This window comes from Scedosporium apiospermum, assembly GCF_000732125.1.
Source record: "Scedosporium apiospermum strain IHEM 14462 chromosome Unknown SEQ_SAPIO_0095, whole genome shotgun sequence".
In the NCBI taxonomy this organism is placed as follows: Eukaryota; Fungi; Ascomycota; class Sordariomycetes; order Microascales; family Microascaceae; genus Scedosporium; species Scedosporium apiospermum.
Window position 1 is genome coordinate 42,519 of NW_015971796.1, and position 11,806 is coordinate 54,324.

An 11,806-nucleotide genomic window follows, 5' to 3' on the forward strand; every position below is an offset into this window, starting at 1 on the left:
GGTGTTGGAATATTTGCAGGGATATGGAAACAAAACTTAGCTCGGACCTGATCGGACAATCCAATACCGTCGGATGTCACGGAATTCCCAAAATGTCACTGTAAAACAGGCCTTTTTAGACGGCAGAGGGTCTTCCGAAGTCGCACCAAGGTCACACCATAGAAAGGAAAACGTTTTGGAAATGGGAACTGGTTTCGGCTAGGGTTTGTGACGTAGGAACTGTTTCGGCAAGGAAGAAATTACTAGGATAATTTCCATGGAATTGGCCCACTCTTTCCAACATAAAACGGAAGGCAGCGAAGGGCCAATTCCTTCCTATCTAGTCAATACAACAATGGCTCCTTCCACAATTATTTAATAGCAGGAATGGTACAAAAGTGTACTTCGCCGTGTACTCAAAGTCAAGGGATCCCGTGGTGACGCTGAATAACCACTGCGACCCTCCTGCTGACTCAATGTGCAAGACCGCTAATGAAGGCCGCGCTAACAGATGGCAAATTTGGGGAAAGTGGTTGCAGTGGTTGGCGTGAACTGTAGAGGGGCAAGCTTGATTGCGCGCATCTCTGCTCGAGGCACCAGTTTTGTCCTCGAGCACACTTCCACCCATATCCTCAATATATCACTGTTCTCCAACTTCAAATGACCCGGCTGTATTCTTGATTATTACCATATCACCTTGTTGGCCACCCGCCGTGGCGCTATCATTCGAGATGCCCACGAAACGGCGCTTCGGGTCTCTACAACCCGACATATCTGTTCAAAAGTCCTCCGCGAAACGACGTAGGCTTGAGCTCGAGCCCTCTGAAGATAGCTCGCTTACCTGCGCAACATGTTTCGCCGCACCATCCCGGGACTTCCTCTCTTCCTTATCCGACGAGCTTCTCCTCCGCATCCTTTCCTTCCTGCCACTCTCTAACCTCCTCAGCGTCTCCCCCGTCTCTCGCCGCTTCCACAGACTTTCTTCCGATTCTCAACTATGGCGCCAGCTCTATTATCTCCATTTTGTTCTTCCGCGCGCCATGCGAATCCCCGGCTTCCGACCCAGCCTCACCCACGACGGCGCCGCTAGCAGTCGAACCGTACTTCGATATAGTGGCGTCGAGCTTCGCAAGTCCCGGGCGCAGGGCGACGGCTTGTTCGTTGACTGGAAGCGCCAATACAAGCTACGGCATAACTGGTCGAGAGGGAAGTGCGCAGTGGAGGAGCTGGACGTTGGCATCGATGGATTGGGAGAAAGTCATTTAAGAAGGAAACGTACTCTCGCAAAAGTCCTCGATGGAGTTGTTATTACGGCCGAATCGGCCGCCGGCCTTCGTGCGTGGGACTTGAAATCGAAGAAGCTGCTCGCCCAAATCGATCTCCACGACGCCGATTTCGCTTCCGAGCCCACCTGCATAGCCGTCGATGACCAGCACCTGGACGAGAAGAGGCTTGAGATTGCGTTAGGCTTCCTTGACGGAAGCTTCGGCGTATGGGTTCTGGAACTTGCGGAAGGCAAGATGTCGAAACGATACCGCCACCCCAAGTCAACTAATGGCAGGCTCATATCGGTGGCATACTCGTGTCCTTACTTGATGACCGCTACGAACCGCGTCCTTGTATCCTTGTACGTCTTCCGCGAGGCTGCACCGGCGGACAACGCGGCCGGGGAGATTGAGGTATCAAGAAACCCTCTCACCTTGTCGGAAATGCTCGACGCTTCTTTACGGAAGTCCTCCGGAGCCGCCATTGATAATCAGGAAAATGAAAGTGAAGATACCGCTGAGAGCTTGGGCGTGGCTGCGCCATACCTTATCACGTCGCTGAAGTCACACTCCTCTAAAGCACCTCTTGCTTTGTCGATTAGGAAAACGTCGACATCTACTATCGCCTCCATCGCCTACACCTTGCCTACTCGAGAAGGTTGGACTATAGGCATTCAAGAGCTGCATGTCAAGATAAACCGAGCTCGATTAAAAGCAGTTCCCGAGGTTTTTGAATCACGGCTTGCACATGCTCCTCCTGTGATCACGGGCCGCCGCCCGGCGAGAACGCAGCCGAGCAACGCCGCTTCCGAGGTTATAGATTCTTCAGGCGAGAATGATGTCGGGGATTCATCAGCAGACGAGGTGTCCGGACCTACAGCTTTGTGTTATACACACCCGTATCTCCTTGCGACACAACCCGACAACACTCTTATTCTCTATCTTTGCACGACGAACGCTGCCGGGTTGTCCATATCCCGTGGTATCCGCCTCTGGGGCCACACGTCTGGTATTGGCGACGCTGAAATAACGTCTCGAGGCAAGGCCGTCAGCGTCAGCTGCCACGGCGACGAAATACGCGTTTGGGAGCTCGAGGGTCGGTCTGGCGGTAGAAGCGTGGAAATTCGACCAAGTCTAGGAGCCTCTGCACAGGATCCACGGAGGCTGCCATCTCACGAAGAGTGGGATGATCGCCGGAGCTGGGTTGGCTTTGATGACGAAATGGTCATTGTATTGAAGGAGGCGAAGAGTGGGAGGGAGACGCTTATGGTTTATGACTTTTCATGATCACTTTGAACTAGAGACACGCTGGATTTCTGGGGATATCTGAAGTTTTAGTTTTACGGGTCTCAGGTAGTGCCATGACACTCTGACCGTGGGAACTACGTCCAGCTAGGCCGAAATGAAGGCATTCTGTGGCTTTGCTACCCCCATGTACATATGGGGTGTATTGATGAATACGATCACAATATCCGGACCGACTTAAACGAGTGGTGGTGGTGTCACTACACCTCGTATCTGTAATTGCTACTCTCTCCCTCCTCTTGGAGTCGCTTCTGGGCTATTCGTCCAGGAGTGCTGGCTTGAAGTGTCCTGCCTCCATTACACTCCGGACACAGAGGCTTTCCGCTGCTAGGTCGTAAGTCTCCCGTCACCGCTTTCTCCCTTTCCACGTCGGGGCGTGTGGCCAGGTGAGATGAGTTCAAGCGCTAGAATACTCATCAAGGGGGACCATGACAAGATCCATGCCTACTGGCATATTCCCGGCATCTAGCGTTCTGTATCTCCTCGCTTTTATCACGTCCTCCTTGCATCGTTTGAGTTCACTCACCTCATCGATAGCTTGCATAACTGTGAGACGTTTTCGGAAGGCCGAAAACCGAAGCGAATTCATCACTCTCGAGACGCCAGCAGATAGAACAAGATGAAGATATCTGATGCCGCGCAACGACGACCAGAATAAGAAAATAGAATCAATGCTGCCAAGCCCCAGTTCTTGGAACTAAATCTCAACTAGGCCTAGCTTTCGCTTCTGTTGGTAGAGGCGTGAAAAGACCCCCCGTTGGAATACTAGAACGCGACCAACGTAGGGAAACTTGCCGGCGAAGATGTGCTTATCGACGGGAAAGGGGCTTCGGGCTTGGAACGCTGCGGCGATGGTTTGGAGGAATGGGTGTATGCCGTTGCTATATCGACGACCATGTTGTGAGAGCCATAACTAAGGTCAAGGATCTTCTGGTGAGGGAATCAATATAGTCATCAATACTGAAGCTAGGCTGTTAACTGGGACCTAGGGCACGAACTCGAGACTGGAGAAATGCTTTCGATTTAACTAGGCAATTAAGGGCCTACATCACTGCAGGAACGTTGATGAGGAGAAAGACCTTCAGCATGCTAGCTAATTAGAGTACTGTGGCTATTCGTCTCGGAGTATGAGTGTCGACTGAGGCTAGGTGAATCTAGAAGATACGAGACGGAGCGGGTTACAGGCTTTAGCGGGGAGGAACTGGAAATGTCGAAGAACGTACCCGCGTTAAGAGACCGAGGCCGTGTGGAATATCAACGGGTGATGATGGAGAGACTCCTCGAAAATGCAATACTTATTAAGGACGATGTGGCGTGTCGCACTGCATCCTAGGTCAGAGGCGCCTCGAGGATAGGCCATTTGCGACTGTCTTCCATCAGCCTTTGTTCCGAGTATGTCCTAAGTAGCAGCCATCAATGCCCCTTCGAGTTGGCACGTAGAAAGGCGAATGTCACTCAGATGATGCAGGAACCGTTCTCATGTCGACTCCCTAATCATCGGCGGCCTCGCTCACTTGGTGTGCAGGTCTACATGCTAACTCGAATCAAATGGACAGTGGTAGAGTTTCAGAGGAACACTTGATAACATACTCTGCTTTCCCGAGGCTTTCCAGTCGGTTATCCTGTTCAAAAATAACATCGCGGAAACCTTGGAGAGGGTTCATCGGAGCAACTATGGGTGTAGAGGTTCGTTACGGTAAATAACTTGTGGCTCTTCGTCACGGAACGAAGTTAAGGAGCTGCTAGCAAGGCGAATTGTAGCGCTTAATAGTATAAGCTGACTGGGTCTCTTGAATACATCAAAGGTTTGTCGGCGGATTTTCCTCTCCACGCCTCAATAGATACGATGTATGCTACGCATTGAAGAAGTAAATGCCGTGGTGGGACATTTCCTCGCTCCGATCTTCCACGGAGCCGTGATGGGCCCGGCGGGGTACTTAGTACAGCCGGCTCCGGGGTCGAGCCGCCATTTGGACCCATTATTCCGCTGAGTCCTAAACCGGGATACCCGGCCTCGTTAACTTACGGCCGGACCACAACAGGAAGGGGTATCGAGAGACCGCCCAAGAAATCTTACGACGGAATTATGTTATGGATTCATGATCGCAGGGCAACAATGGGAACAACCATAAATCCTCTTGTCCCTCCCTTTACTGAGCACACAGTTGATCGTGACCGGCTAAGCCTACATGTACAATCATACCTTCATACGCTTTGCGCGTTCCCAGCCCAAGGTTGGTGCCCGGGGGTAGGGGGTAGGGGGGAAAAGATAAAATATTTAGATTAGGGCAGAATACCCTAATGATAATTGATTCAAAATCAACGTTCTAGTCTCGACGCGGTAGTGAATGGGCTTTTTGTCGTGGGATTGAATGAGCTTGCCACTGGGAAAGGCGGATCCATTCTAGGGCCATCGTAGCGTACATTGCATGCATTAGGCGGGCGGAACGAGATGGTCGAAAGAAAGGAAGCAAAAACTAATGCCGTAAAAAAGCGTGGCGGCCTTCTCATGGCACAGTCTCTTGCGATCAACTCCATTGACCGCTGATGGGCAGATCCTTGTCCTTGTCGCCTGCGTGGCCCTGCAGAGCCGAGCAACAATGGACGGAAACGCATGAGGAATTCTTTCGTTCCAAACTACAAATCTTCCCGCCTCGACCCTTTGTTTTCAATTGATCTTGTCGCCGGGCATTTTGGGCAGCAAACTGCTCTAACATCCCATGCACACACCTTTTGGAATCTAGGCGGAGCCAATGGTTCGTTTTGGTGTCTGACCCACAATCCCGCGCCGTTTTTCTTTGCAGACCGCTTTCCTCCCCGTCCACATATCCACATATCCACATCATTAGTGTAGTTTAGTGGAGAGCGGAGAATGGGATCTAACGAGACTAGCTTACATGCTCTGTTGATCCCGATTAACTTGGGTCTTCACGCAAGAAAGTGATGTTTCATCAATCCCAGAGCCGGCCAGGTTCGGCGGGTTCTTCTGGACACGTCTCAATGCGCAATGAGGTGGCCGATTAACGGAGCATGTTCAACGTACAGACTTTCTTGGAGCCATTGTCCACTGTGAGCACTCGTCCACGGGCTCTGCAATGTGGCTCGACTTTTGTGGGCTAGACCTGCATAGGAACCTGCTGCATCCGTGGTTGCCCCGCCCAATTGGTGACGTGCATTCGTCTGTGGTTGAATAGACGTCAGGGTGCGCAGTCGGAAAAGGACCCTGCGTGGAGTAGCCCTACTGGTTGCAGGAGGGGGTAGAAAGCGGGGAGGGAGGGGGTTTCGACCGGGTGGAAGCAGGAACAAGGCGCAACTGATAAAGTCATTGGGACGATTGGATTGTGTGCCACGATTCAAAGGCGGTGGTCTTGTAGGACTGCCGAAATCTTGATTATATTCAAACCGGTATCCCGAGCGACTACGAGGAAAGAGAAGCAACTGGCCCTGCAACCACGGGCGGGGGTAAAGCATGCCCATGGAGTGATGAAAGGTCGAAAGCAGGCTTGGAGGGGAGTGGGCGGGTGTGTTAGTGAGGTAATTGAGGGTATGGGATTAGTGCTGGCTCGACTGGCTGGAACTAGTACGGGGTAGATGCCCAATCCGTATCGGCGAACTGCTGACAGCCAGTCGAGATAGTGTTATGGAACTTGGCAATCACGCCCATTGAAAGGGAGTGAAGCAAACCTGCGAAGTACGGAGGAGAGAAAACGAACTCGTAATCTACCTCAGTACATGGAGGTGCGATGGTAAAATGAGCTTTCACTTCGTAAATGGCCGAGTTTAATTTACAGTGGACCGATGACAGCATTGACAGTACATGTAACAAGTATTTCATGCAGATTCAAACTTGGCGGATGATGTGGCGCTGGAAACTGGCCTGGCAAATGGTCAGACATTGCATTGTGGAAAGAGCCGACGGAACACTTCCACGTTGGAAGGTGTAGATCGTTCTACGGAGTAAAATTAGAACGTCGGAAGGTGGTATCCAGGAACTACCGATGTCCATTGCCCCGTTGCGATTGCCTCATCCCTCGTCCCCCATCCGATGTCAATGAGGAAGGAGGCAGGAACATCGAACATCGAAATGAGGAAGTTTCAGGGCCGAACCTCCTTCCCGAAATTGCCTCGGGAATTGGGGGTAACGAAGGCGGGAGATTGACTTTGTACAATTGTAGCGATTGGGGAAAGATTATTGAGCAGAGTTGTAGAAGTCAAGGCGTCAGTCAGTTGGCAGAAGCCGTCACATCAACGATACTACATAACCTCAAGTGCTCGACTTCGTAACAGTCGGTAATTGCAGCGTGTGAACAACACAGAGGTCTCCCGCTTTATCGTCCAGTTTATTATCAACGTCCACATCCGCATCCACGAAACGAAGCAATCGGATACGCAAAAAGCCTTGACGGTCTAGCCATCCTACTGTACCTGCTAAACTCTGCCGAGATACGATTCCGTTCCCCCTCTACTAGTCCACCATGAATGCTAAATGTCAGGCATTGGCGAATTGATTCTTCAATGTTCCCTCTCAGGCTCTCGGAGAACAGCCCCGTTCCCGGGCACCGAAGGCTCCTGTTTCCTTGTTCGCCTCCTCCTACTACTCCCACCCCTGGCCCATCTGTTTGGAATCTATCAATGTGGGCCCCTTCTCCGGCATCCTCAAGCGAGGTGCTTGTGAGGCAATGTCCGAGAGGATGGCTGTGGATGAAGATTCGTTCTGTCCATCGAGTCCTAGTATTCGCATCGGCAAACTGAAGACACATCCAAGGGCTGCCCAAGGGGTCAAATGCAATTGATTTTCTTGCTGGATAGACCGCTAGGCTCTGGTCATATCGCTCCGCTCCGCAGGAGGAGCTGCGGTCCAAACTGCCCCACTGCCCAACCTGAAGACAAACTAATCAATTGATGATAATAAACTGCAACGTCGAATGGATAGACACCGAGGGAGGGAAAAAAAAAAAAGGAGGCCAACCATGAGATTGACCAGTGCAATCACGAAATCACGAGGAAAATGATCAGGAATCGAAGGCTTTGAGCAATTATCCATTATGTTGCCCAACCACGTTGATCACCCGATCCGTGAGGACCCTGAGAAATATCCCGCCTCAGCCCAAGGTTTCCTGACACCATTGAGTTCCAAGATCGTATCATATCAGTGCTCCCAGCCGCTAAACACGTACAACAGCCAGATGAGCGAGGCATCAACTGTCGTTTATTCTGTGCTATTAGTTTACGAAGTCGCTCGCATCGATTGATACGCAACTCGATTCTCCTTAACCCCGTCGATGACCGATGACAGATGAATGGGGGGCGTGAAGTTGAGCTCCGTTTGTATTCGTTAGAGCAAAGAAAACAGTTGGAAGGATTCATTGATGGGTTGACAATTGCATCAGTACGTCAACTCTACCGCCCTAAATTCTGGTGTCAGTACGCTAGAGTCAAGGACTTTAGTTGCACCCCCACTGCCAACCTCAATTCAATCGATCAATTGATTGATGTTGTGAATGTCTTGAACCCTTTAGCGCTACTCCGATGCCGACAGTCCGACTCTGAATTCCTCAATTCCTTGCCACACTTTTACGATGCACCCGTTGACACGGCCATTTTCTGCCACCCTCCGTCGTGAGAAAGGTGCTCAGAGGTGTGGAGACTTCGTCAGATGACCCGCCTTCTTCGAGAGATAGGGACTACTTCGTAGAAACCATTTTACCAAGCCTCCTTCTCACCGTTACAATACCGCACCGTCTCATGGAAGCATGGGCCAAAGGACTCATTTGATGGGGTGAACGCCAGGCATTTAGAGACAGCATGACTCTCGACAACGGACTACCTGTGGGTCACAACGTTCGAGACTGGTCGCCTGGCTCGTCCCTCTCATCCGTCCCGACACACATGCTTACTCCCTTCGCCCACCATCTATCCTAGATCGGCCACGTTCCTATGGCCTACGACGTATGGGGTGGATGGTGGACAATGGATGGGAGTGAAGCGGTTCCGCTTGCTATCGTGCTGCGATGGGCCCACGGGCCGGGAGTACTCGAGCGTCATCTCGTCGGGCTTAGGGATGATTGTAAACTAAGGCAGAGGGACAGGCCATTCCGCAAACTCACCCTACGATTCATAGCGGGTGTGTATATGCGCGTCCGCATCTCGTTCCTACAAAAGTATCTCGGCCGAATACGGTGCATCCACGAAGTATGAATATCGCGCTGGTTGTGATCGAGTTACTTTGTATGTACGATGCATGGAGATTATTGAAGCGAGGGAGATCCCTGACCCTGTTATTGACGTCATTCAAATCGGGCGGATCAGATTGTATTGATTCTTGGATTGTAAACTCCGTTTGCGTCCAGAAGATCATACCCACAAACGAATCGCAAATTCTATGGAATGGCATCTGCTCAATTGGTTGCACACCTCAGATGAAGCCGAGTGTAGCATGGGGTTGGCTAGTGATTGCGGATTCTTACAATAGTACTTCGTACTCCGTCCCAACATATCGACCTGACGGCGTTCGAAATTCGAAAATGGATTCTGATGTGCTTAATCAATTTGGCACGGATCCCTCATCCCCGGGCTCCCCCCCATTGCATCTCGCATGCCCGACCAACTTTCCCATCTCACTGCTAATAAAAGATATTCACTGCTCGCACCTACCTGCCACCCCGGCTCTTCGTTTGGCGCCGATTCCTGTTTCTTCAACTCGTCAATCGGTCATTCACCACACCATCGGGCGGTTTAGAGAGCGTACACAGCCCACAATCTACTTCGCAGGTCATACTGCTCAGCATCCTGCCACCCCCGCTTCCCTACTCTTCCTCACTATCCCATTTGAACCCCCCACCACGGCACTGGTCACATTCGTGTCCAGGTCACTGGTGTGGGTTGGGGCTTTCGTAGTGTAGTTGCTTTTAGTCTCGCCCACACCCAAGTTTCTGTTACGTCCCTTCCTACACAGCAAAGGCGGGTCGGATCGGTCGGGGCTAGGGTCTTCCCCTTTCTCTCTTAAACTCTCAAACCCTGTATTAGCTGGAACCGAACATATGGCTGACGACGACGGGAGTTTACAGCCTCCGATCCTTTGATTCCGATGTCCTAATGTCCGATATTTCCGCTCCTCCCATATTCCAAAGTCCGCCATGATCCACCGAGTTCAAGGCAGTCAAAGGGTGCCGGAGGGGACGGAAGTGGTAGGTAAACCCCGATCGAATTCCAATACTATTGCTTTCGGGAAAGTTTCTGTGGGCGATAGGCTACATTCGCAAGCGACGCCAAGTGCGCATACCAAACGCGAGTCACTTCGAAAGGTGGGGGTCAAGTCAAGTGTCGCAAACAGGGAGGGTCATCGGATCAATATGATTTGAGGCCTGGTGTTTGCCCTCCCAGGCTCCCACTGTCTGTTCAAAGTCGTCAAAGGAGGGGGGTTATCTTGTTGATTATTCCCTACTCGCACCTGTCCTCTCTCTGTCGGAGAACGGTGGTAGCGCGTAGAATGGCAAAGTTTGTCTCCAGTACGCGACAAGGAGGCGCTGTTCGGTTAGTACGCTTGTCTCTAGGATCGCCAATATTCGTCCTGGTAGATAAGGACTAGACACATTGCGTGTTGTACTAGAGATTATCTTGAGCTGCCATCCATCAATTGGTGTGTCCCTCAATCGATTGATCAATGATCGCAGTGTACGAAATACCTGGATAATGGCTGGGTTGCTACGCGACAAGGGCGGTACACTCGACCTTGCCAGTTCGTCACTCGTCTTCCTTTGTACTTCGTACCTTCGTAGTTAGTTTACCTTTGGACTTGGCAATGGAAATGGAATCTCATGGGATCGATTTGGATTGATCAATTGGTGTGCTCATGATTACAGGGAACAGGAAAGTAATCTACATTGTAACATCGTGCCCGGGAATTTAGGCTTATCGATAACGCCTACCTGGTCCGCTCAGGCTTCAACCCGCCAAGCCATTCCACCCCGCTGAAACCCGCCCACACTTAGACCGATGAAGCAATGTCAAGTGACCCCTCCATGGACTGTCGCGACCTAGATTTGTTTAAGACCAGAGTGCCCGGCGAACTGTTTAGTCTTTGGTCTAGAACCACCAGTACCGGTGGCGAGAAGAACTGGCGGTGGAAACTGGAAAAGTCAATCTTTTCTTTAGGTCTTCCGCCGCGGAGGTCTTGATCAGAACACTAGGAACCGGCGGAAGTGACGGTAAGAGTGAGCGACAATGACTCAGAAACAGAGCCTCCGTTTCGGGCAGTTACTGCAGTGGTTCCTCCTTGTAGTTTATGTAGTGTAGTTTATGTACTGCGTAGTGTAGTTTAGTCCCAAAGGGCAGTCCTGGTTGCTTTCGCACTCCGCAGACGGCGATGACGCAACATCCTTGGGCGCTAAACGATATGCAGGAGGACTTTGGTGTGTACCCTGCACTTTTGGACCGGGTCATTTGGTGTTTATGGGGGGGATGGAGCATAATACAAGGACGGCTGCAGCGGGTACATCCCCTGCTTTCTTTGGTCTTGTACTTCGTACCCATGAGGACTTGGCAAGTCTAGAACCTCATTCCGATGAGGGGCGTGTAGAACGAAATATCATCGCTGGTTGATGACTATGAGATTATGGTATGGGCAATTGTAATTGCAAATCTGCCTCCTTCACAGAAACTGGGCCGCTAGACCTTGCGGCAAGCATGTTCCCCCCTCCATTTCTCCCCGGCCTCTCGCCCGTCATAACTCTTTTTCCTCTGGTCGATTCATTCCATTGGCATGTTGTGTTGGTGCCTAGACCTTTGCCTCCGGTGTGGAATGCCATGGACAGGTGTTGTTACGACGAACGTTCAAACATTACATTTGATACTGTGCTACTGGTTCGCCTTGTCAATGATGTCTTCAAACCTATTACGGTGCAGAGTATCCTCGTACCGAAATACACTTCAGCGAGCTTATTGACCAAAACATCCTGGTATGACGCGGGGCAAGGAGGCACGTTTGTGACGCACGCCGTCTATGAAATCTTATTCGACATCAGGGGAGGAAAACGTAGCGATCTTCGCAAGCCCTGATTAATTATTGGCCAATCCTTAACTCAGCGACAGAGAAGAGCTGCCTGGACAAGAGCTAGGGCCAGTAAATTGACTTTCAGCAGGGGAATGTCGACGAAACTCTACTTTGCAGTTGTCATTGATTTTAGTGACATGTACACATCGCCTAGCCTCGGTCCCTGAGGTTATGTTATCGTGTCAACAGGAGACCGCGGACCTAA

At 51.1% G+C, this 11,806-nt stretch overlaps 1 pseudogene; it reads left to right on the forward strand.

The window, feature by feature from the left end:
• Window positions 1–710: 710 nt before the first annotated feature.
• Window positions 711–2,531, forward strand: SAPIO_CDS4862 (annotated as a pseudogene; the record flags this gene model as incomplete).
• Window positions 2,532–11,806: the final 9,275 nt, after the last annotated feature.